The sequence below is a fragment of the Dendropsophus ebraccatus genome, chromosome 6 (genome assembly GCF_027789765.1).
Source record: "Dendropsophus ebraccatus isolate aDenEbr1 chromosome 6, aDenEbr1.pat, whole genome shotgun sequence".
Classification (NCBI taxonomy): Eukaryota; Metazoa; Chordata; class Amphibia; order Anura; family Hylidae; genus Dendropsophus; species Dendropsophus ebraccatus.
Genome location: NC_091459.1, coordinates 128,434,930 through 128,461,585, shown reverse-complemented (window position 1 = coordinate 128,461,585; position 26,656 = coordinate 128,434,930). Strand labels below are relative to the sequence as shown.

At 45.7% G+C, this 26,656-nt stretch overlaps 1 protein-coding gene across 1 annotated transcript in view; it reads left to right on the top strand.

The window, feature by feature from the left end:
• The window catches only part of LOC138796053 (cysteine-rich venom protein-like), a 427,653-nt gene that overhangs the window by 360,767 nt on the left and 40,230 nt on the right, over positions 1-26,656 (top strand). The window lies entirely within an intron of this gene.

Genomic DNA, 26,656 nt, shown 5'->3' with positions numbered 1-26,656 from the left:
TCCCCAGTGGCTTAAAATGTAACCTCTGTTATACAGTTATAAAATTGTAGAAATTAAATGTGAACAAGGTGCAATTCAAATAGACACTTACTTGTATAGCTGCCTCTTGTGCTCTGTATGCAGTGCATTATATTCACCCCTGCAACGTACAATTTATAGCGTGTCTACAAGCCCAGCGGGGCTCATTATGATGGAGACTAAAACTTATACAAGAGTGGGGTAGGGGTTCCCCTGTATTCAGAATGCTGTTGAGTACTAGGCAATGCCCCGTTTGGGGTTATTGAATTTCGAGGGTCTGGGGGGCTGTTTGATTTGTATATGTTCACCAATATCCCCCCCCCCCCCCCCCCGGTATGCTCACTAACATAGAATATGTTGATAAGGCTAATATAATGAGGCTGTTCCATGTTAGTGAGCATATACAAATCACCCCCCCCCCCCCCCCCCCCAGGCAGACTAGTTTAGCTCACCCAAGCCAGTGATAGCGAATACATGGCGCTTTCTAGGAGATCCTGTTTGTGCAGCAGAGGTGCCTTTATCCTGCTCTGCATAGACCCTCGAAATTCAATAATCCCAGACGGGGCATTGCCTAGAACTCAACAGCATTCTGAATACAGGGGAACCCCTACCCCACTCTTGTATAAGTTTTAGTCTCCATCATAATGAGCCCCGCTGGGCTTGTAGACACGCTATAAATTGTACGTTGCAAGGGTGAATATAATGCACTGCATACAGAGCACAAGAGACAGCTATACAAGTAAGTGTCTATTTGAATTGCACCTTGTTCACATTTAGGTTCTACAATTTTATAACTGTATAACAGAGGTTACATTTTAAGCCACTGGGGAAAATGGGGTATATGAGCCAGTTCTCTAGAATTGATCTCACACACAGACACCAGCACACATGTATACAGACACCAGCACACATGTATACAGACACCAGCACACATGTATACAGACATACAGACACCAGCACACCAGGGCACGATGAAGTTTGAACTTCTGCAAAATGGAGAAATCACCTGATATCACCTGCAGTCCTATGTAACACCACATAACACAGTGGTATCTCTGAGTACAGATAATGTAGTAGATTTCACCTGCAGTCCTATGTAACAGCACAGATAACACAGTGATATCTCAGAGTATAGATCATGTAGTAGATGTCACCTGCAGTCCTATGTAACAGCACAGATAACACAGTGATATCCCTCTGAGTACAGATAATGTAGATGTCACCTGCAGTCCTATGTAACACCACAGATAACACAGTGATATCTCTGAGTACAGATCATGTAGTAGATGTCACCTGCAGTCCTATGTAACAGCACAGATAACACAGTGATATCCCTCTGAGTACAGATAATGTAGTAGTCACCTGCAGTCCTATGTAACACAACAGATAACACAGTGATATCTCTGAGTACAGATAATGTAGTAGCTGTCACCTCGGGGCGCCCCTACTAAATGATGTTCTACAAAATAAGAAAAGTGTCATACAGTGACTCACAGGTGACGTCTTCTTTGATCTGAGGCGTCACTTTCCCTTTTCCTCTCCATCCGGCCCAGACCTCCATGATGAGTCCTTCCAGATATGTTTCATCCCCTTAGAACCTGCGAGACAAACAATTTAGGCTCCGCACATTTCTAGCAACTTCCTTTCCTTTCTCCCCCCTGTAGGCTCCCATAGTAACTGCGCTGTGTGGGATGCCCCCTGTATGTAGGATCCCCTGCTGTGCCCCCTGTATGTAGGATTCCCTGCTGTGCCCCCATGAGCTAATAATGCCCCTAGAGGTGGCCCCCATGAACTAATAATGCCCCCAGAGGTGCCCCCATGAGCTAATAATGCCCCTAGAGGTACCCCCATGAGCTAATAATGCCCCCAGAGGTGCCCCCATGAGCTAATAATGCCCCTAGAGGTGCCCCCATGAGCTAATAATGCCCCTAGAGGTGGCCCCCATGAACTAATAATGCCCCCAGAGGTACCCCCATGAACTAATAATGCCCCCAGAGGTGCCCCCATGCACTAATAATGCCCCCAGAGATGCCCCCATGAACTAATAATGCCCCCAGAGGTGCCCCCATATACTAATAATGCCCCCAGAGGTGTCCCCATATACTAATAATGCCCCCAGAGGTGCCCCCATATACTAATAATGCCCCCAGAGGTGTCCCCATATACTAATAATGCCCCCAGAGGTGCCCCCATATACTAATAATGCCCCCAGAGGTGCTCCCATATACTAATAATGCCCCCAGAGATGCCCCCATGAGTTAATAATGCCCCCAGAGGTACCCCCATATACTAATAATGCCCCCAGAGGTTCCCCCCATGAGCTAATAATGCCCCCAGAGGTGCCCCCATACACTACTAATGCCCCCAGAGGTGCCCCCATACACTACTAATGCCCCCATACACTAATAATGCCCCCAGAGGTGCCCCCCATACACTAATAATGCCCCCAGAGGTGCCCCCATATACTAATAATGCCCCCAGAGGTGCCCCCATATACTAATAATGCCCCCAGAGGTTCCCCCATATACTAATAATGCCCCCAGAGGTGCCCCCATATACTAATGCCCCCAGAGGTGCCCCCATATACTAATAATGTCCCCAGAGGTGCCCCCATATACTAATACTGCCCCCAGAGGTGCCCCCATATACTAATAATGCCCCCAGAGGTGCCCCCATACACTAATAATGCCCCCAGAGGTGCCCCCATACACTAATAATGCCCCCAGAGGTGCCCCCCATATACTAATACTGCCCCCAGAGGTGCCCCCATACACTAATAATGCCCCCAGAGGTGCCCCCATATACTAATAATGCCCCCAGAGGTGCCCCCCATATACTAATAATGCCCCCAGAGGTGCCCCCATATACTAATAATGCCCCCAGAGGTGCCCCCATACACTAATAATGCCCCCAGAGGTGCCCCCCATATACTAATAATGCCCCCAGAGGTGCCCCCCATATACTAATACTGCCCCCAGAGGTGCCCCCATACACTAATAATGCCCCCCGAGGTGCCCCCATATACTAATACTGCCCCCAGAGGTGCCCCCATATACTAATAATGCCCCCAGAGGTGCCCCCATATACTAATACTGCCCCCAGAGGTGCCCCCATATACTAATACTGCCCCCAGAGGTGCCCCCATACACTAATAATGCCCCCCGAGGTGCCCCCATATACTAATACTGCCCCCAGAGGTGCCCCCATATACTAATACTGCCCCCAGAGGTGCCCCCATACACTAATAATGCCCCCAGAGGTGCCCCCATATACTAATACTGCCCCCAGAGGTGCCCCCATACACTAATAATGCCCCCAGAGGTGCCCCTAAAAAAACAAACATCCTACTCACCTAATCCGCGCTGTGTAGCTGCAGGCAGCAGCTCTCCTCCTCCTCTTCTGGCTCCATCTTGCGAGCCGCAGGGACGGGACTTCCGGCAGGCGTGATGACGTCACATGATCACGCCTGCCGGAGAGGTCACGTCCCGGCCTCCCATAGGCTGCTGGTATGAAGTGCCGGCAGCCTATGGGAGAGAATACAGGAGGAGGACGCTGACAGGTCCTTCTCCTGTATTCTGATCGCTTCAATGTTCCGCCCGCTCAATGTGCGGGCGGAACATCAAAGCGATCAATGCATCCGGAGAAGCTGCGTGGCCGCAGCTTCTCAGGATGCTCAGAAACAGGTGTCAAGGGGGGCCGTGCGGGCCCCCCTAGCGTAGCGGTGGGGGGCGGCGGCCGGCGGGCCCGCCGGGCCCCCCCCCGGGTCTCTTAGGGTCCGGGCCCCATACGGCAGTACCACTTGTACTGCCCTATCGGCGGCCCTGCCTGTGAGTCACTGAATTATAATTTTGTATTCAGTTGAACATTATCTGTTAGGGATGCAACATTGCTCTATGTCGCAATACACACACTGCTTATTCTTCCTAGTAGTCTGAATCTTGGTAAAAGCCCCCCTTTCTTCCCCAGGGCTAAACTGAGTGAGGGGGGGGGGGGGGGCTTTTATCAAGATTCGCCCTGTTGCCAAAATGACCTAGAAACTGCCCTGATCTATCTATCTATCTATCTTCTATCCTTCTCTACAGGAAACAAGCAACTGCATTCTCTATTTCTGCCACTAGATGGCGCTGTATACACACACACATCTCTATGAATTGCAGACAGGCTAAACATCTTCCGATAGCTAGCATTGTCTTTGCCCATAGTATATGGTGAAATCACCACCAGCAATTCGCTATATCCATCTGCTTCTATTGTTTCTATGAGTAATAAATATGCAGCAGAATTTCTGGTTTACAGTAAGAGAATTAAGAGATGAAACGTATGTAATTTAGGCGTTGCATTAACTAATCCAGACCATTGTATATACAGGTAGATCCAGAGTATAATCCAGCAGCTGTCACTTATACATAATCCCTTCCATCAGGTGTCAGGAGTAGTTCTGCCACCTAGGTCACTCTATTCAGTCTATTGTATTGACATGAACTCTATTCACGTCCCTAAAATGCTGGCTTGGAATTCGACCACTCCTCCCTGTTCCCCAAAACCACAAGATACAATAGCAGCCAATTCTGGGAACCAGGAAGAGGAGGGATTCGAACCCAGTTTCAGTCACAGCTGCACCCCCTGCAGGCCCTTTAGCTACACCACTGGTCCCATAGATTCAGATACAGTGTAGGACAAAAGTGTCTGTGTATTGTGGTTTCTTCATATGTATTGTAACTTGTAATCTGGGTAGGAACCTGTTCTACTCCCCTACAGCGCCACCACAGGACAAGTGGAGCTATACATTTTTCGTATTGAAATACATGGGGTGTCTATGCAATGTGCCTATGTGTCAGGTCCTCCAGGGAGAGAAACACCATCTTTGTAGTTATTCTTCACTGTAACAGATAAGGGTACAAAACAGAGGACCCTCTATTGTAAATTAGAGTTCCAGAACTGGGAAAAATAATTTCAAAGCTATCTATAATACAGCAGGGGCGGACACAGACTGCAAAGGGCCCCTGTGCAAAAAATTTTGTTTCTCCCCCTTTCTGCCTTGAAGGCGCACACATATGAACGCCCGGGTATCTGGTACATGTGTCCTGGTTTCTTGGGAGGGCCCTACAGCACAGACGCCAGAGCCCACTATAGGACTGTACTGCAGTCTGTGCAGGCCCCAGTGTGGGACTGGGGTACCTGTGGCCACCAATAGAACTGATCATTGGGGGCACCCAAATAAAGAACCCGTAAGAAGCAACATGCAGACCTTGTCCCATCTTGGACTGATGTATCTGTGACTACAACTCCCGGAATAACAATTACAACTACAACTACAACTCTCAGAATGCCTTACACTTATGAAGCTCTCAGAGAATGCTGGGAGTTGTAGTTTCAACCCCTTAAGTTGTCTACTCATTTGTACTTCAAATCCGAGCACATCTTGAGGACTTGAGACTGCAGTAAGTGCTGGGAGTTGTAGTGTTTGCAGCCGTTGTACTTCGAGGGTCCTGGGTGCATTGTACACTGGATGTTGTGTGGGGGGTGAGAGTATACAGATCAGAGTGTGGAAGTGACCCCAGAACAGCCCTAATAGGGGATAGAACAAATGGGTCCTTACACACTGCTGGGGCACAGGTGGGATATGTGTACTGTATGTGGCTGCACAGGTGGGAGACATGTACTGTATGTGGCTGCACAGGTGGGAGACATGTACTGTATGTGTCTGCACAGGTGGGAGACATGAACTGTATGTGGCTGCACAGGTGGGAGACATGTACTGTATGTGGCTGCACAGGTGGGAGACATGTACTGTATGTGGCTGCACAGGTGGGATACATGTACTGTATGTGGCTGCACAGGTGGGATACATGTACTGTATGTGGCTGCACAGGTGGGAGACATGTATTGTATGTGGCTGCACAGGTGGGAGACATGTACTGTATGTGGCTGCACAGGTGGGAGACATGTACTGTATGTGGCTGCACAGGTGGGAGACATTTACTGTATGTGGCTGCATAGGTGGGAGACATTTACTGTATGTGGCTGCACAGGTGGGAGACATGTACTGTATGTGGCTGCACAGGTGGGAGACATGTACTGTATGTGGCTGCACAGGTGGGAGACATGTACTGTATGTGGCTGCACAGGTGGGAGACATGTACTGTATGTGGCTGCACAGGTGGGAGACATGTACTGTATGTGGCTGCAAAGGTGGGAGACATGTACTGTATGTGGCTGCAAAGGTGGGAGACATGTACTGTATGTGGCTGCACAGGTGGGAGACATGTACTGTATGTGGCTGCTTCGGGGGATATTAAAGAGAAAAACACCCATGCTGCAGGGGGAGAGGGGCACTATTGACTAAAAAGGCATAAACTTACAATAAATCCTACAGTAACAGAGAGGGGGGGGTCTCTGTGCTTTCTCTTACACAGTCCACCCTCTATCTTAGAACTTCCAGCAGCCTGACAGACACACTGACAATAATCACTCACTGCCAGAGCTGTTGCTCCTCTTTACAGTCCTGCCCCTGTAAGCCATAACCCTGCAGGATCCCTCCGGCCCCTGTCACCACATGCTCTCTCTCCTCTCCTCCTCACACAAGTTATGCTGGACAGTGGAGTACAGGAAGGGGGGGGTGGGAGGGGGGTCTGTCATCACATGCTCTCTCTCCTCTCCTCCTCATTCAAGGTATAGTGGAGTACAGGAGGGGGGTGTCAGCAGCAGCAGCATTCAGGAGGAGAGGAGAACCAGCCCCAACTGGGCACAGCATCCAGTCACTAAAGGGGCCCCACAGGAGCATGGAGCCCACACTTCCCGGATGCTGATGCTGCCTGGGGGGCCCACTACAGACATGTGCCATGCTGAGATGACATTTTAGAGGCTGAGCCTGGCGGGCCCCTCTTTTGGCCTAGGCCCCTTTGCAGCTGAACAGGCTGCACAAGTGAAAGGTCCACCTCTTTAATACAGATATAAAAGCAATACAGTGTTTGCAGTGAACAATACAGGCTTATGGGGTCATTGATGAGTAGGATAGAATCATGCTGGCTACTAAGAAAGCACATGACAGTAATAACAGTTATCAGTGTCTCCAGCTATACAGCTACAACCACTGTCCTGCAACATATCATCAAGAACTGAAAAGAAGAGAGCTGAGATGTGACCGCAAGGAGAGAAGAAGATGTACATCTACCCTTACAGCTCTGTTATATTATGTGTGGTAAGCACGAGGGGTGCAGCTGGTGTTGCAGTGCAGGGCTTGCTGGGTGCAGTAGTGTCACATAGCAGAGGGGTATGACCAGCCACCCCTATGTTTCCGTACACCTTTTCAAAGGTAGTTGTTCCTGTGCTACAATATGCAGGTGGCTGACCTGTGATACAGAGTTTCTTGAATTTGAATTTACTGCACAGCTCTTGTGCAGAATCCAATATAAATTGTCTCTTTAAGCACAATGAATGCAGCTTTATTGCTTGAGAGTAGGTAGGTCTGATGACTTTCCCTTTAAGAGCTCTGCAGGTTAACCAATGACTTTGACAATGAGGAAATTTAGTGGGAGAAAATGTAGTTTAGTTGCTAAGAGAGAGATGACTACCTGAAGGAACACAGTCTGGTTAGTTTATGACTCTGCTGATGAGAACTTTCACAGTTTGGCTGCTGTGACTTGAAGAGAAGAGAGGAATCGTGTCCACAGGACAACTCTGTAGATCCGTCCATGATACCCTTAGGGACGTATGTAGGAGCCTGATGATCGACGTGATAGCGGATAAGTACCGTCTCCAACCAGAGGCCTAGAAGAGGACAGCAAATCCAGGGGGCCCAGAAGCAAGAAGCAATTTCTCCAACCCTGGTCTAGAAGAAGATGAGAATGAAGGATGGGTCCTTGCAGCGTAGGCAGGAACTGACAGGAATCAGTTCTTCTCCTTTCTCTATCTCTTTTCTCCAATCTATCTGTACTCTCCTCACTACTTGTTCTCCCCTCTCTATTTACCCTCCTTTCTTTACCTGTCTCACCCCCATCTCCCCTCTCTTTGTTTTTTCCTCTATATCTCTTCTCCCCTCTCTATTTGTTCTCTCTTCTATCTGTCCTCCTCTCTCTTTCTGTTCCTCCCTTTCTATCTGTTCTCCACTCTTTATCTGTTCTTTACTCTTTATCCCCTTTTCCCCTCTTTATCTCTTCTTCTCCCTCTATCTGTTCTCTATTTCTCTCTCTCTGTCCCCCCTCTCTGTCTTTTTCTCTCTTTATCTGTTCTCGTCTCTCTATCTCTTCTCCCCTCTCTGTGTACGTTCCTCTTAGGTTAGTAAGTCAGTAGATAGTGTCGGCTTCCCTCGCTCTTGTTGGTTTTTGTGCCATACCTCTAGGACTGATACCACAAGAGATAATGTTTTCTCTTGTTTTTTTCCACAATAAACCATAGAACTTGTATTATTCTGGCTGTTTCATGGCACAATCCATCCAGTAACCAAACTTCTGCAATTGGCTTTCAACGTCAGATCTAGTAGCCTCTCGCCAACTGAGCTCCAGCCAAACACAATAGGTACTAAACATACAGGTAATCTTGTGTTTATAGACACAATGAGGAATATTTATAAAAAATATACGCCTTTTTTTGTGTGGAAAGTTGCAAAATTTTGACGAACCGCATAGCTGCGCAAAATTTTGCAACTTTTCCCCCACATGCACCAATCATGCCTACTTCAGCTTAGGCTGAAAATAGGCATGATTTATCATGTGCGACTAACTAAAATAGTCACACATGGGTCTCAGACTAACTCCCCACTAAAGGTTGTGTATTTCACCACCTAATGTGGGTCGGGTGCTGTGTCCACTGAGTGTAAGGGGTTAAGTAGTGGTGCAGTAGCATCACTACTAACCCTCTGGGGCTGTACAGTAAGGAAGGGTGCATAGCGCCCCTTCCTTGCTGGTACAGGTGCAGTGCCAGAACAGTCTGGTCCCCAGGGGGTTAAGTCCCTGGGAGCCAGACTGTAACTCCCATACCCATGCTGGAGGTCACCCAACTTTCCCAGGATCCTGTAAGGTTAACCTTACAGAATGCTGGGAAAGCTGGTTAATCTCCAGCATGGGCATGTGAGTTACAGTCTGGCTCTCAGGGACTTAACCCCTTACTTGCTGTTTGTTTTTGCTTGTGTTTTTTTCTTTTTCAGATACTGGTATGCAGAGAATTATGTTGGATTTGTTTGGAATACGTCGATGACCAGCGGACTTTAATGTACAATAAAATGGTCAATGAGGGTTGTGGGGGTGTTTTTATTTGAATACATTTTTTTGTCTAGGTGTGTTGTGTTTTCTTTCATTAATTTACAGACTTAGTAGTGAAAGCTGTAAGTAAGTCGGGACTAAAATAGCTAACTAAATTAGCCGGTATAAAATAGCTAACACTAACCCCCCCATTATTACCTCAGTACCCAATGCCACCAGGGGTACTGGGAAGACCTGGGTGCCAGTAGTCCCAGAGCATCAAAAATTGGCGCTCCTGGACTGGGTTGCAGCAGGCTGGTATTATTAAGGCTGGGGAGGGCCTAAACCAATGGTCCTTCCCACCCTGGTGTTACCAGGCTGAAATAATGAAAGTAAACACAACACACCTAAAAAAAAATTTTTATTCAAATAAAAACACCCCCACAACCCTCGTTGACCATTTTATTGAACATTAAAGTCTGCTGGTCACCAACGTAGTACAAATGAATCCAATGTAATCCTCTGCATACCGGTATCTGAAAAAGAAAGGGAGAAGAAAATGCTTATTACCCAGGAGGCAAACCAGGGCCAATGAGACTATTTAGAGACAATTCTGAGACCATTTAGAGACAATTCTGAGACAAACAAATCAGCACCACAGAAAATAGACCAGACTTATCCCTGATAGTAAATTGCACTTCAAATAGACCAGTCTATTATAAGCAGAAATAGGCCACATCTAGAAAAATCCCCTGTTGATAAATCTCCACCATAGAGTGCGACCATAATGTATTTTCTATCATAGCCAGAAGGAACTTTTTCTTAAAGCGACTCTGTACCCACAATCTGACCCCCCCCCCCCCCCCCCCCCAAACCGCTTGTATCATCGGATAGCTGCTTTATATCTAGGATCTGTCCTGGTGTCCGTTCGGCAGGTAATGCAGATATTCTCATAAAAAAACAGCTTTTAAACTTGAAGCCCTGTGCCAGACTGCTGTGGCCTAGAGAACCCATGCCCTAAGCTTGCACTGCCTCTCCGTCCCTCCTCCCCGCCCTCTTCAGCATGCCCCTAGAACAATTTCTGCTATTCATCACCTGTGTGAACATGGCACATGGGCTGGATTGTTAAGTTGCAGTGTCCCAGAACAGAGTAGTTATTTGTCACTTGCTGCACTATCCCTGCACCTTTATTATGGCCAGTTCTGTTCTGGAAAGCTATGGTCCACTGCAAAGTGTGTGTATTTTGTCACCCCTCTCAGTGTTCAGGTCTGCTATTCCATTCATTTCTTGTGTGCATATTCAGTTATCAGAGCCTAATGGTATTATGTCGTCCCCCCAGTGTTCAAGTATGGTACTTCTCATGTATATTTAGTCCTATATACATAATAGTGTCATGATGCAATGGCTGGATGTTACGTGACTGCCCCTGCTTTCTATGGTAACCCCAATGGCCATCGAGCTTTGGCTGGGAATACCATGTGACTTCCTGTCTGCCTCAGTCTTGTCTTCCACCTTCAGGGGGACAGGTTGTGTGTGTGATCTCTCTCCCCTGTCAGGAGAGAGGTACGTGTGCTCTGCTGCTCCAGCTTCACCAGAAGTGTTCCTGGCTGTGTTCTATTCTCAAGTCTCAAGAATTCTCCTCCTAACCACAAGATCTGGGTGCTGTTCTTCAGTCATTCCTCTCATCATCTTCTCTAATGATCAACAGCAAGTATTCATCTCAGTTTCATTCCGCCCAGCATCTCAACTTCAGTATCACTACTACTCCCATCATTTAGCACGCTATCATCACAGCCAATTTCAGCATCACCCATTGCTCTGCCTTCTCCAAGTCTGCCTTATACCCGGTTGCATCCGGAGAGACTGTTGCTACTAGTTACCACCGTTATAATAAATACACAACTACCATTGTTTCTGAACCTTGGCATTGGTGGAATTATTGGTGCCCTGACTAAGGACAACGAAGAATTGCTCGGGCTCCGCATGGTCAGGTTCCTGCTGGTTAGCTGCATCCCCTCGTGCCATATCCGTGACCTAACATCTGGCAGGCAGCTGTCCGGGATCCTACCCGGTACTACCATCTACCACTACTCTCAGCGGAGTGCCCAGCGCAAAGTCACCTGTGTAGTGTTCAGGTGATGAATAGGAAAAGTCCTGCCTGGGACATTCCTAATGATGAAGAGGGTGGGGAGGCATACACACTCTAGGCCACGCCAATTTGACACAGGGCTGCAAGTTTAAAAGTTGTTTTTTAGAACAATAACTGCATCACCTGCCGTACGGACCCCAGGACAAATCTTGGATTAAAAGCAGCTATTTGACTGTACAAGCGATTTGGGGGGTCAGATTGTGGGTATAGAGTCACTTTAATTCCATATCTTCACTTTGTAGTCAGCTTAGACGATTCTGCATGCATGTATGAGCAGTGGGCCTATGGCTATGTCACCAGTCATCAGTTGTCCATCCTTGGACCATTTATGATAGATATTAACTACTGCATACTGCAGAATCCCTCAAACCTGCCAAAATGGAGATGCTATGACCCAGTTGTCTAGTTACACAGATCCTTGGCTGTTTGCTTTCTGCCTATTACATTATGTGGACCAATGCTGAGTAGTCATCATATAAGCCTTAAAGGGAACCTGTCACCCCCGTGCCGGGGTGACAGGCTCCCGACCCCCCGCTGGAGCACCCTATACTCACCTGATCCCGCCGGGTCCCGCTTCTGGAGGTGGTCGGGTGACTGAGATATAAGCGCCCGAAGCCCGGCGCACGCGCTCCTCAGATGAGTCCAACGCTCATAGAGAATGACAGGCAGGAATACCCCTTTAAATGTCTGCAGCCTATGAAAGTGAATGGCAGGGAAGGGAGCTGATGACTTTCCCTCCCTACCATGGTATTCAATCGTATTCACATCCTGAGGACACAGATTTACCTAAAAGCAGCACAAAAGGATGTTTCAGCTTGTGTTATCTGTGTATATAGGAGCATTGTATCTGTAGCTTTATATCTGTGGCTTTTATGTTGACTCCATATTTTCTAAAGAACGAGGTGCCATAAACCACAGGCTAATCCCTTCTCTAAACAGCCTGTTGCGGTATTGTGGTGGCCGCGCCAAGTAAATTGTTTTCACGTGTCCTAGATACATAGACAGGAATGGCAGGTTTCATCAGAAAGGTCATTAGGATTTTTTTTTTAATTTACTTTTTTGTAATGTAATTACATAAGGAATAGATTTTGATTTATTACACAGGGTCTGATGCACCAACTATGATGGATGGTACTGTATATCACTGCATATCTCAATTACACATCATACCAAATGCCCAGATGTGATGCAACAACAGTTATTATTATTATTATTATTATTATTATTCATGTATATTAACCCCTTAACGACCACAAGCATAAATGTACGCCCCCAAAACCTTAACACAAACGGGCGTACATTTACGCCCGCGGTTTAACCGATCACTGTGTGTAAACAAACAGCGATCGGGTAATGATGGCTGCTGTAATACACAGCAGGCCATCTTAGCTTGTCGGCATGGGGGATGGATTACACCCCCCGTGTCGACAATCGCTGTAATTGGCTGATTTATTAAAATCAGCCAACTACAGTAATTTTCTGGTTCCCAGGTCATCGGTGACCCGAGGCCCCGGAAATCAATGGTGATTGGTGCTGTCCGAGACAGCACCAATCACCATCAGTGTATACAGTGAAGTGGGCCATGGTGCCACCCTCCCGATTGCCTCTATTGGCCGGCCAATACCGGCGATCTAAGTAAAAATAAATGTTTTTACTTTGCTCTACAGCCCTCAGTTAGTTAGCTGAGGAGTGCAGAGCAGGTGTGTGTGGTGTGTGAGCACCATACTCACCGGATCCCGGCGCTGGAGTGAAGATCTGTGGTCCTGTGGCGTCCTCCTCATTTACCGTCGTCTTTTTTTGGCTCCCGTCGGTTTCCGTCGGCTTTTTCCGTCCATCTTCAGCTATCCTCGTCCAGGTACATTCTACTGTCCCCTAGAGACTGATTAGTGTATATAATACATTAATCTGTAGCTTTGGGGTGAGGAGGTAGCTTTTTTTTTCAGTGCCCTTTCGCCACTGAGTGCTGATCAGCAACTCCTCTTTTTTGGCGTAGGGTTTTTCCCCCCCTCCCCCCCCCCTTTTATTTCTATATCCTACCGCCACTGTCTGCCGATAAGTACCGCACATAAGTGCGGCATTTACCAGCAACTCTTTTTTTGGCGTAGGTCCCCCCCTTAACGCCCTATTCACACATCCTGTTCCTGTCCGCAATTGCGGATCCGCAGAAAAATAGGACCAATGTATTTCAATGAACTCATACACACATCCATGTTGTGTACTGGGCTGCAATCCGTTCCGCAAAAAAAAAAAAGGACAGGCCCTAGTACGGACAGTAACTGACACACCCAATACAACTCTATGGGGTCCGTATTTTTTTACGGATGCAATACGGATGCAATACGGACTGAATTTGCGGATTGTTACTGACTGAAATTTGCGGATTGGAAAAATATACTGACGTGTGAATAAAGCATTACTGTTAAAAACACGTATAAAACACTATATTACACTACACTAGCCTACACTACATGTTACATTACTTGAAACAAAGTTTTACACTACATCACTACACTACATTACATTTACATACCCCCCACATACCAATCCCCGTATAAAAATGTCCCAGAAGGTGTTTTCGGTGAAGGAGGCATACGCTCTTATTGCCTCCGACACCGAAACAGCCAGTGAGGATGTCTACTTTCCTTCATTCATCCTCATCATCATTATCATCATCATCGTCATCATCATCATCCAGTGATGATGACTATCCACCTAGGCGTCCAAGGAGGATGCCTCGGGCTGCCTTCCAGACACGTCATCCCATCCTGCCCCCCAGACACGTCATCCCATCCCGCCCCCAGCCCCCCAGACACGTCATCCCATCCAGCCCCCTGCCCCCCAGGCAGGTGACCCCATCCCGCCCCCCAGACAGGTTACCCCATCCCACTCCCCGCCCCCCACATAGGTGACCCCATCTGGACATCACCATGTTATCCAGGAAGTGACATCACCATGTTATCCAGGAAGTGACATCACTATGTTATCCAGGAAGTGAAGCCTTGATGCAGTAGTAAGTGCAGGGGAAAAAAGCACTTTATAAGCATTTCCCGTAATAAGTCTATATTGGGGATTTGTATAACTTTTGGGGGGCGATACAATACTTTGATAAACATTTTTGCCAGACTTCTCCTTTAAGGACAGTAACTGTTGAAATTCAACACAATTGAGTGGGAAAATAGCTATTAGTTACCTATGATAATTATGTATGTACTTTCTGTTCTCTATGGTGTGAGATTCCCAACTTTCACAACAACATGATTTAGTGACACTCTGCCAGGAGATGTTGTTGTTGTTGTCTATATGTGGACACCCAGAGATTGTTATAAATGAAGCCTTTCAGTGCTCTAATCCCATTTCCTTAAATAGGTTTTATCAAATATTGGAATCTTTAATTAAACTAATAGAAAGGTAAAGGTGGACACATGTGTATAAATGGCCCCAGTGATTCTTCACCTTAGAGCACTTTATTATGTGATGTAAATCAGTGATTTATATGGTAGACATTATATAACTTGAACTTTCCGGGAAGAGATTCACAATAAATATCACAAGCTGTTGTTATTGGACTCACGTCTGGGTTATTCTGCCAAACTGTCCAATAGGAAGGTTACAGTTAATCTTTATCTAATCTTCTATATGAAATCTAATAAACGTGTGATTGTTTAAATGGCTAATTGATGATTCATAGGAACACATTAGGTGCCAACATTAGTGCTTGTTCTCACTTATCACAAGACGTGAAGGTGCTGTCCTACAACAACCTCTTTTATTAGTTTTTGGATACTTACATCTTATCAATTACAGTAGTAGGGCCAGTGAGGTCATTAGATTAGAGTCAGACCTCTGTGACCTCTACTATTGGGAAGAATGAGTGGCCTCTAAAATAAAGATTTGCTACCTTAGCTCTATATCTAAATACTTGGTCCAATGCAAAGTGGTATGTTGGCTTACCCCATCGGGGTATGCACACACTACAGAATTTGGGTGGAAATTTCAAGCTGAGCCCATCGAATACTGGTTTATAACTAGAACTTAGACCAAAAATGTGTGGAAAATCCAATTATTCACCCAAAAATAGGTGCAAAGCCCTTGAAAAATGTCCCCCAATGTTTTTAAGAGGAAAAAAAAACTTTTTCACTAACAATCAGGAAGGTCCTGAAAGTTAAAATACAGACAGTTGTTTTGCAGTCTCCATATACTGATCTCTAGATGTATTCTGACTAATATCTGATACCTTGTAATAAACCAACTGGCACGCCAAGGAACATCCGTTTCTCCATGCACATGGCGAACATATAACCAATATAGGAAAGAAATCCTGACACTCACTTTTTTGCTCTTAGAAGTTTATTCACTCAAAGCAACGCTGCACTAGTTCCGACCAATCCAGTGTTTTTCAACAGCACATCCCAAACTTTGTAATGCAAGGTTTTAGAATTTTCAAATTGCTGTGGTAAATTATTAACCAAATTTAGCAAATTTGCATAATTGATACAATAAATAAAAAACAACTGGAGTCAAAAATCAAAACTGAGTAAGGCCAGGTCTATAATATGATAAGCATTGTCTATTTATCGTAAGTGACAAAAAAGGACCTGGCACATTCATTAAACAGATTCATTGACCCCCATTTAGCAGAAGGAGGCCAATTTGTAAGATTGTGGCCTCTTTTCATCAGAGGGCTGTTTCTAGGTAATTTTAACTACAGGGCGAATCTTGATAAAGGCGCCCCCCCCCCCCCCCGCTCCTTGAGTAATCCCTCCTGTGCTGCACCCCCATAGTAATACTTCCCCCCATGCTGTCCCCATAGTAATAGTCCCTCCTGTGCTCTGTCCCATAGTTATAATCCCCATGTGCTCTGTCCCACAGGAATAATCCCCATGTGCTCTGTCCCATAGTAATAATCCCACTGTGCTGTGTCCCGAAGTTATAATCCCCCTGTGCTGCACCCCCATAGTAACAGTACCCCCTTTGCTCTGCCCCATAGTAATAATCCCACTTTGCTCTGTTCCAAAGTTTTAATCCCCCTATGCTGCACCTCCATAGTAACAGTACCCCCTTTGCTCTGCCCCATAGTAATAATCCCTCCTGTGCTGCCCCCATAGTAATACTGTCCCTCTGTGCTTTCCCCATAGTAATACTGTCCCCTGTGCTGTCCGAATAGTAATACTGTCCCCTGTGCTGTCCCAATAGTAATACTGTCCCCCTGTGCTTTCCCCATAATAATACTGTCCTCTGTGCTGACCCAATAGTAATACTGTCTGCTGTGCTGTCCCCATAGTAACACTGTCTCCTGTGTGGTCCCCATAGTAATACTGTCCCCTGTGCTGTCCCCATAGTAATACTGTCCCCTGTGCTGTCCCAATAGTAACACTGTCCCCTGTGCTGTCCCAATAGTAATACTGTCCCCCTGTGCTTTCCCCATAATAATACTGTCCTCTGTGCTGACCCAATAGTAATACTGTCTGCTGTGCTGTCCCCATAGTAATACTGTCCCCTGTGCTGTCCGAATAGTAATACTGTCCCCTGTGCTGTCCCAATAGTAATACTGTCCCCCTGTGCTTTCCCCATAATAATACTGTCCTCTGTGCTGACCCAATAGTAATACTGTCTGCTGTGCTGTCCCCATAGTAACACTGTCTCCTGTGTGGTCCCCATAGTAATACTGTCCCCTGTGCTGTCCCCATAGTAATACTGTCCCCTGTGCTGTCCCAATAGTAACACTGTCCCCTGTGCTGTCCCAATAGTAATACTGCCCCCTGTGCTTTCCCCATAATAATACTGTCCTCTGTGCTGACCCAATAGTAATACTGTCTGCTGTGCTGTCCCCATAGTAACACTGTCTCCTGTGCGGTCCCCATAGTAATACTGTCCCCTGTGCTGTCCCAATAGTAACACTGTCCCCTGTGCTGTCCCAATAGTAATACTGTCCCCCTGTATTGCCCAACACACACACACACACACAAAAAAAAAAAAAAAATAATAATACTCACCTAATCCTTTAAAGGAGCCGGTCCCTTTATCTTTGGATCTCCTCTCTTCAGCCTGTGTGGAGCAGGACAGATCCTCCAGCAGGCGCAGTGATGTCATATTACTGTGCCTGCTGGATGCAGTGTGCACATCCAGGCTGTGCAGAGGGAGTAGATGTGGGCGGTGGGCTGAAGAGGCTGTTGCCACCCCATGCGGTTTCCCGGCCCGCACAGCAGAAATGGCCCTGGTTCATGATGATTTTGAAACAATAGTAATACTCACATTCTCTATTTAGAAACTTTTGAAGTGAATGGGTGAAGCCAACTTGTAATACTGCCTATAACCTGAGAAAAAGGAGTGGCACTGTTTAAAAAAAAAAAAAAAAAAAAAAAAAAAAATAGTAGCTATGCCTTTCTAATCCTTGATAACCCCTTTAAGGCCATTTCCTCAACAACCCCTTGGATTATATAATACAAACATACACATACTGTACATAATACACACTCACAAAATAATCACTACCTACTGTTCATTGGCCATTGACTTCAGCAATAGATGGCGCTTTTCCAGTGAATACCAGAAAGAAACTGGGTCATGAGTCACTGGATACTATTTCTCATATTCTAGATTGTAGATATTATTCCATAGGTTCATAAATTACACTATCAGGTAACTGGAGATACAGAAACTAGACAGTAACTAGACAGTAACCAATATAATCACTAGAGATTATTTACCTGCAGACAATGTGAAATGATATCTATGACATTTTGCCACAGGAGAGTTTAAAAGACATGGACATAATTCTCAAATATAGCAGTCCCCGAGCCATTATGTAATGGAAACAATTGCATCATGAATTTTCTCATGTCAGCTAATATAGTTATACTTGTAGGACTCGTCAAGTTAAAGGGGTTGTCCAGCGAAAATCTTTTTCTTTCAAATCAACTGGTCTCAGAAAGTTAAATAGATTTGTAATTTAAAGGGATGTAGTGTATTTAAAGTACACAACCACAATATAGAGGCAGCCTTCGCTATAAATGTGTAAATTTGAAGAAGGATAAGCTTTAAAATATAACTTTTATTTCTATTAGTAAAATAGGTATCCATATTTTACCTATTTTACTAATAGAAATAAAAGTTATATTTTAAAGCTTATCCTTCTTCAAATTTACAGATTTGTAATTTACTTCTATTAAAAAATCTCAAGTCTTCCCAAACTTATTAGCTGCTGTATGTCCTGCAGGAAATGTTGTTTTATTGTCAGTCTGACAGTGCTCTCTGCTGACATCTCTGGCCAAGACAGGAACTCTGTCTTGGTTTTCTATGAATCCCCATAGAAAACCTCTCCTGCTCTGGACAGTTCCTGTCTCGGCCAGAGATGTCAGCAGAGAGCACTGTGTCAGACTCACAATAAAACAACATTTCCTGCATGAAATACAGCAGCTAATAAGTATAGGAAGACTTAAGATTTTTTAATATCTATGTAACTTTCTGACACCAGTTGATATGAAAGAAAAAGATTTTTGCTGGACAACCCCTTTAATCTTTTTTGTAATTACCTTAATTTAGCAAACTTGCCTGGCCCTTTTTTTTTTTTTTTTTGAACCAACACCCGATTACCGTGCACGGCGTCGGTCTATTCATGAGCACTGGCCCCGAGAATGAAGCACTGGGGGTGGGCCATTCTAATAGAGCCACATCACAAAGGGGAGGGAGTTTCATCCCACCAGGGGCCGGCAGGCCCGCCCCCAGTGCTTTTATGCTTAGCTGGTGCTAGGGAATAGACCAGCACCATGCGTGGGAACCGGGCTGTGGTTGGAAGAAAAGAACCACGCCACTGGCATCCCCTCGCTGGCACTGTTCTCTTAATGTAAAAAGCCCATAGCGATGTACCTAGTGGTACATTCATTCGCTTTAAGATTGATATAAAAAAATGGAGCCAGCTCACCACTCCTTAGGCTCTGCTTCGCGCTCCCTCACTCCAACGGTGTGGGAAGACTTCATAGTAAAGCAGCAGGATCAGTGTTTGCAGTGAACCAGATTCACCCTTTATTGAGTGACCAATGAACCCAACACAAGACACTGTTACGACCACCTCAGGACTACCCCTTGCATAGTCCTGAGGTAGTCGTGACAGTGATTTGTGTTTGTTTTATGGATCACTCAATAAAGGCTGAGTCTGATTCACTGCAAATGCTGATTCTGCTGCTTTACTTGGTGCTTAAGATCACGACTTTAGAAATTTATACTGAGTTTTAATAAGCTTAGGGGTTTGCAAAGTCTCTTTAGAGGTTACTTCAGTTGGTTGTGTTGGGACTGACAAGGGGGACCTAAATGGGCCTGCCTGGATAGCATAGGACTCTGGTGCAGAGGGTACTAACCACTTTGGAGTCAGTGGTGTATACTTCAAGAGAATAACCAGTGCTCACAGCTATGAATGATCCGTCTTATACGGGGCAAGGACACCAAGTGGCATGTCCAGTAGCATGGGCCCCAGTACTGGGAAAGACAGCCATTGGTAAAGGTCCAAGGTCCTGATTATTTGCAACAGGGCACCTTGGCGAACAGCTCTTCTCCAACTGCTGTCTGGTGACTAAAGCTCACTGTAGAATGCAGGGCTTGGAGAACGTGACTTCAGCATTGACAGATCTTGGTCCCTTATGGGCAGTAATCACACCCAATGTGTTAAGCCAGCCTAGCCAGCCATAGCTGGGCTGCCAAGAGTGCAGGATTAAGACTTGATTAGCATGTACTGGAAGAATGCAGCATCAGGTACTGGCCAGATGGCCAGGCCCTGTCCACAGCTCTCACTGGCCCAAGAGCAGGAACAGACTTAATGCGGAACCTGAATCTGGAACTAAACTAGAAAACTCATGCCAGCACATTGCCCTCTCCTCTCAACCTCTAATTATAGATTTTGGGGCTGTTTGCTATTGGTGGAGAGGAGCCTGGGAGACAGGATTGGCAGAGAATAGTATCTCTTGCTGGGTGACCATTGCAAGGATTTGTTAGCTTGACAAACCAACTCTCAGCTGGTGGCAGACAGAACGTGTGAGTCACATACACAATTAACCCCTTCATGTACATTCACTGAATAGCTAATACAGAGAACACAGTCAAATGCAGTTCCAATCCTTCATTCACAGTTTAACCCCTACACACTCCTACACACAGGGCACAGGGACACTTCATATGAATGTGCTGGGCCCCACACAAGGAGATATTCTCTGTGTAGCTGCCTTACACTTAGATTATCTAAACCAGACAATGCTTAATAAAACAAACCACAGATGTTTATCACACCTTACCTATCATAACATGTCACCCGTATATGCCGGTGTTTGTTTGTGTAACTATCCTGATTGTTTTGATACAGTATGTAATGGAAGATCCAGTTCCATAAACAATTAGTGTTCTTTGTGTGATACAAAGTCTTAGTTATTCCCGTCATGAATGTCATCGTACAAGGTATCTTGGGCGGTGCTCAGTGATGGTAATTTTACGCAATAAAACATTTAAATAAAGAGAATTTCTGGCCTTGAACTCTAATGAAGACATTATTCCAACACTTAAAGTCTCCACTGTGAACGGAAAGGGGGGGGGGGGGGGGCAGTCACACATGTGCATCTCTACTCCATTCATCCATTCTCTATGGGAGTCGCGAGAGATATGACGGCTATCTCTGGTGGCTTTCAATCAGCAGACCCCTTATCTTGGGGGATAACTAGGGCATAATTTATATAGTGGGATAACCCCTTTCAAGGACTGCTTAGCAATAACTGCAGTCGCTTAGCAATAACTGCAGTAATGGACAGTCTCTGCACAGATCATCAGTACCGGCAGGGAACGGCCGGTCGTTCATGTTGTGTGAACATAGCAATTGGCAACAACGGCCATACTTTGTAAGCCTAGGAACGCCGCATGCTCTTCTATAGGATCCCGGCCGGAGCGTACACACAGAGTATACGCTCCGGCCAGGATCCTATACGGCGCCGCAAACAACTGACATGTCAGTTTTCTGCGTTCGCAATTCAGTGAATAGTGGCCGCAGAAGGCTCTGTCAGTTCACACAATGAAGCGAGCGGCTCCGGCCGCTTACTTCATTGTGTGCTGTGAGGAGTTCCGATGCGGGCGTGCGCTGATGCGCCCGCATCAGAACACTGCTGCCGGAAAGATCAGATGATCTTTTCAGAGACCGGCTGGGTCACGGAACAGATGGTCATATACACTGTCTGCACATGGCCTAAGAATGGGATAAAGCACTTGTAATGTTACTCAAGTAGATATAGGGACAGAGCTATAACCAAAATGTACAATAAATAAATCTCAACCTCAAAACCGCATTATTGCATTTAGCCCAGGTTATATCCTCAGTGGTGATAAATAGTATGGATAGTGACCTATGAGGAGGCCCTCATGAGAAGTAGGGTAAGGTGCTAACACCTGAACTGTCACTCAGATAGTAAACCTAGCATGAAGTGACATTTCCCACATAGGGGCTATATAGCTGATTTACAAATGTAAAGGTAAACATGAGGGATCATTGGAGACATTCTCATCTCTGTTGGGTCAATGGAGAGCCCACAGCTACCGATCAACCAAAACACAGATACAATGGACCCGGTCGCAACTGTACAGTCTGACTAAGAAGGAACCATGGTTGGATTTACATGGTCTGGTATTTATGGTTTGCTTGCCCACTAAGGGCACATTATACCTACTGTTCCAGTAGCCCAGTAAGGGCACCTGATATATACTGTTCCAGTTACCCAGTAAAAGGCACGTGATACATATTGTTCCAGTAGCCCAGAAAAAGGCACGTCATGAATACTGTTCAAGTAACGTTCGCACAGCATGATGTGTGATACGCACGAATAACATGGCGCTCTGCAGACGCACATTGGAATCATGTATGTAACGCTGCGCAAAAAATATGAACAAAATGTGTGAACATTGCCGTAAAGCGTTCGCAAATATTTTTCCTTCGCAACTGCTGAGAGTGCCATTATACTGCGATTTTGGGGTGTTGGGTGCACCCAGGCATGCTCCCCCTGATGTCCCAGTGTCATTCCGGAGGTGATGGCATAATTTAGGGAGGTTTCATGGGGGTCTTGGTGACCTCCAAGTGGTCGAATTATGATTTCCAAGTGCCGCTAATTTTTTTCTCATAGACTATAATGGGATCGAATATTCGTTCGAATAGTCGAATCTCGGAGCCTATTCGATTTGAATTCTCAAAAGTCGAATATTTCACTACTCACTCATCTCTAGTCAGGAACTGTCCAGAGCAGTAGCAAATCCCCACAGAAAACCCCTCCTGAGAAACAGAGGTGGCAGCACAGAGCACTGTCTCAGACTGGAAAGAATACACCACTTCATGCAGGACATACAGCAGCTGATAAGTACCGGAAGACTTGAGATTTTTAAAGAAAAGTCACTTACAAATCTGTATAATGGTCTGAAACCAGCTGATCTGACATAGTTTTTTTTTTCTGCACAGTACCCCTTTAAGATGATAATATTATACCAAGACACGATACTTCATAGCTTTAACGTATGGTTTGGACATGACCCACTGCCCTTATACATTGCTCAGTTTAGTATTTCAGGACACTCAGTGTATTCTTGTATATTTATTTTACATATATTTCATTAAGTACAAGCGAGGAAGGAACTTGGACTGGTTCGGTACATATGTTAACATTAGACCATTGTTTTCCTAATAGTAGAAACATGTACATAAACAATAGGAATGCTAAATCTTCCTTCCCTGAATACTAATAATTGCAGAGTGTGAAGGGCACAGACTGTTCTGTGAAATTCCATGAGGAAATTATAACCGGGAAGAATTCCTTAGAACATTTTTATAGCTCTGCCATATTTTATGTTCTACTCTGTGACTTTGTGTTATAATTAAGTAATTGATGTTTGTGGTGATAGACGGCTGTTTATGTGTAGGCAGAAAGCAGAGCATAGAGGTCAAAGGATCCTGCACTGTTCCTCTGTATGAACGAATGTTATGGGTAATATTGAAGCCTGTGACCGTTTACCAGATCATCATGGCCGACATTCATCTTTGGGTAGTGCCATTCTTCTTCTTAATATTTGGATTGGACCCAGACTGCTGATTGACTTTCTGTGCAGCCTTGACCCCAGGACCGCTTCTGCCATGAGGCGGAATGAGTATTCCGCCTCAGGCGGCAGATTCTGCAACCCTGCAGGGGGCGGCAGACAGCAGCCCTGCAGGCGCTCACCTGTCCTGCGGCAGCCGTCCGGTCCCGCCACCAACGCTCACTGCTGTCCCCCGCTGCGCTTCCGCACTGTCAAGTCAGCAGCTTTCATGGTCCTCCAGCAAGTTGTGAGTGCCCGGGGTCAGATCTCTTTTGTTTAGATCTCTGCTTGCTGACAGTAAATGAAAACATTCTAATTCCATCCAGATTCTAAGAACATCCATAACACTTAAAATATGCAGAGGTGAGACACTAAGACAGGTACATATGCCTGCATTCACTGACTGCAAGCAGAGATAGAACTAGAGCTTTTCATATTACAGAAATCTAGGCTCAGGGACACATGTTCGTCTATGGAAGCAGCACAGGTGCATGTAGATGATGCAAATAATGTCTCCTGGGGGTCAGGTTACCAAGTCAATATAAAGCTAACCCAGCCTCCAGAGAGGAGATCACATGTTCTGTGACTACAAAGGGAGGGGGAAGAAAGAGCTGAGCATGATCGGAGTGGACCCAGAGTAGAGGATTTTAGACATTCAGAGCCGATAAGAATGAGAAAAACAGGGAAAGGGTGCAAGATAGGTTATACATGTATAAGGGGCATTGTTTAGAATATTCTTTTTGTTACCCAGATAACACCTTTAATAAACCTTTTATGTTTCTCTAGAAAGTGTCTGGTTTCTTACTGTATAATAAACCCAAACTTGCATATTATCCCATAATGTGGTGCAAGTTGGATCCTAAAAACATAGGGGATTCCGTGGAGTGACTTGAAGTGAAGTGATGTCCCAACAATAATATGCAATCTCCGAGTAAGCAGAAGAGTCCAAGTCCGTGTGGATCGCCATACAAGGATCGCTAAGACAGCGCATGCACGGGATCAGCGCTCTCCTCTTCACACGGACTTGGACTCTTCTGCTTACTCGGAGATTGCATATTATTGTTGGGACATCGCTTCACTTCAAGTCACTCCACGGAATCCCCTATCTTGTGCACCGCCCTCCCTCTGATCACCATGTTTTTCCTATGTGTGTTGTTGCTTGCACGATCTGTTCACTATGTGTTCATTCATTATACATGGGATACTGTATTTGGTGCCACTTTCATGTATATAAGACAGCTAGATACCATTGTTATTTGAGCTGATGAAGGCCATAGGCCAAAACACGTCCTCTCATGTACCTGCTTTATTCACCTAAATAAAAGAAGCATTATTTAAATTGTGAGTGCCGGGATTTATCTACCATGTAAAGTTTTCCTAAACTTAAAGGAGACCTGTCACCCCCCGTGCTGGGGTGACAGGCTCCCGACCCCCCGTTACAGCCCCCTATACTCACCTGATCCCGCCGGGTCCCGCTTCCTGATCCGGTCAGGTCACATAGATATGAGCGCCCGAAGCCCGGCGCGCACGCTCACAGGAGAGTCCGACGTTCATAGAGAATGAATGGGGAGTCCGATGCTCTGTCATTCTCTATGAGCGTCGGACTCTCCTGTGAGCGCGCGCGCCGGGCTTCGGGCACTCATGTCTCCGTGACCCGACCAGTTTAGGAAGAGGGACCCGGCGGGATCACGGGGGTAGACAGGTCCTCTTTAACCAGAAGTGTCCCTCTTTGGCCATCCAAAAAGTGGGAAGGCATGCTAACAAACAATCACAGCTCAGATTTCAGCTCAGGTAAAATGAAAAAGGAACTGTGACTGGTTGCTGGGGGCTGTTTGCACCAGTCTAAATTTTACACCCTTTGGTAAATCTCCCCCATAATATATACTCCAGCCAAGATTCCTTGAGGCAGCAGAAAACACTGACAGTTCAGACAATGCAAAGTGCCAGACTTTACATTGTCACCTTTGGTGATTTGAAATGCGGGCACTCCGGAACGTGCCCACTTTCCAAATATAAAGAAATGAGGTTCATACAGCTGGTACTGCAGTACCGGCCTGGATGAACTTCACTGACATCGGCCGTTCTGTGACATGGCCAGGACACAGAATGCCGGTGTCTTACGTAGTGTGAACCCAGCCTTAAGGTGCGTTCACACATACCACATTTGGAACGGATTTCAGGCTGTGTATTTCGCAGCAAAATCTACTGCGATGGCATATGGCTCAGCATTCTTTCAACAGATTTTAATTCCACTTCAAGAATGTAGTGGCAACTTTCTTTAACTACTTCTATGCCGATAAAAATAATACAGACATCATACTTACCTGCTCCCAATCTCCCGAATGCTTTGTTTTGCTTCTTTGGGTCCCGGCTCACTGACAATCATTGGCTGTGGCAAGCCAGTGCACTGATTGGCTAAGTGGGCTGTCAATGAATTATAACCTAAAGAACTAGACGGGAGCAGACGGGAGGAACGGGAGCAGAAAAGTATGATGTATTATTATTTTTAACGTTTCTATAAACCAGGGATGGTGAACCTTTGGCCCTCCAGCTGTTGAAAAAATTACAATTCCCATCATGCCGGGACAGCTGCTGTCCATGCATAATGGGAATAGTAGTTTTGCAACAGCTGGAAGTCCAAAGGTTCCCCATCCCTGCTATAAACAGTGGTCTGGCTGTTGTTCAAAGAGCTGTAAAAATACTGAATAATATATATATATTCATATGTAATATGGATATAAAAATGGATTACAAGCCAAATCTTTATAAAAATACAAATTGATTACCTATGTAATCAACATGATAAGTAGGTCAGTAGACCGCAGTTTAACCCTTTCATGTTGTTTTGGGCCTTTGTATTAGAGATGAGCGAACCGGGTTCGGGTTCGAGTCCGTCTGAACCCGAACTTTCGGCATTTGATTAGCGGGGGCTGCTGAACTTGGATAAAGCTCTAAGGTTGTCTGGAAAACATGGATACAGCCAATGACTATATCCATGATTTCCACATAGCCTTAGGGCTTTATCCAACTTCAGCAGCCACCGCTAATCAAATGCCGAACGATTGGGTTCGGATGGACTCGAGCATGCTCCAGGTTCGTTCATCTGTACTTTGTATTTACTGTATGCGCTATCAGGCTGCTTTCATACTTGTCCATGCTCCCGCAGTATGCCCTCTTTTTCTGTTCTGTAGTGTCCCCCGCAGTCACCAAAATCCTGCTTAGCCAA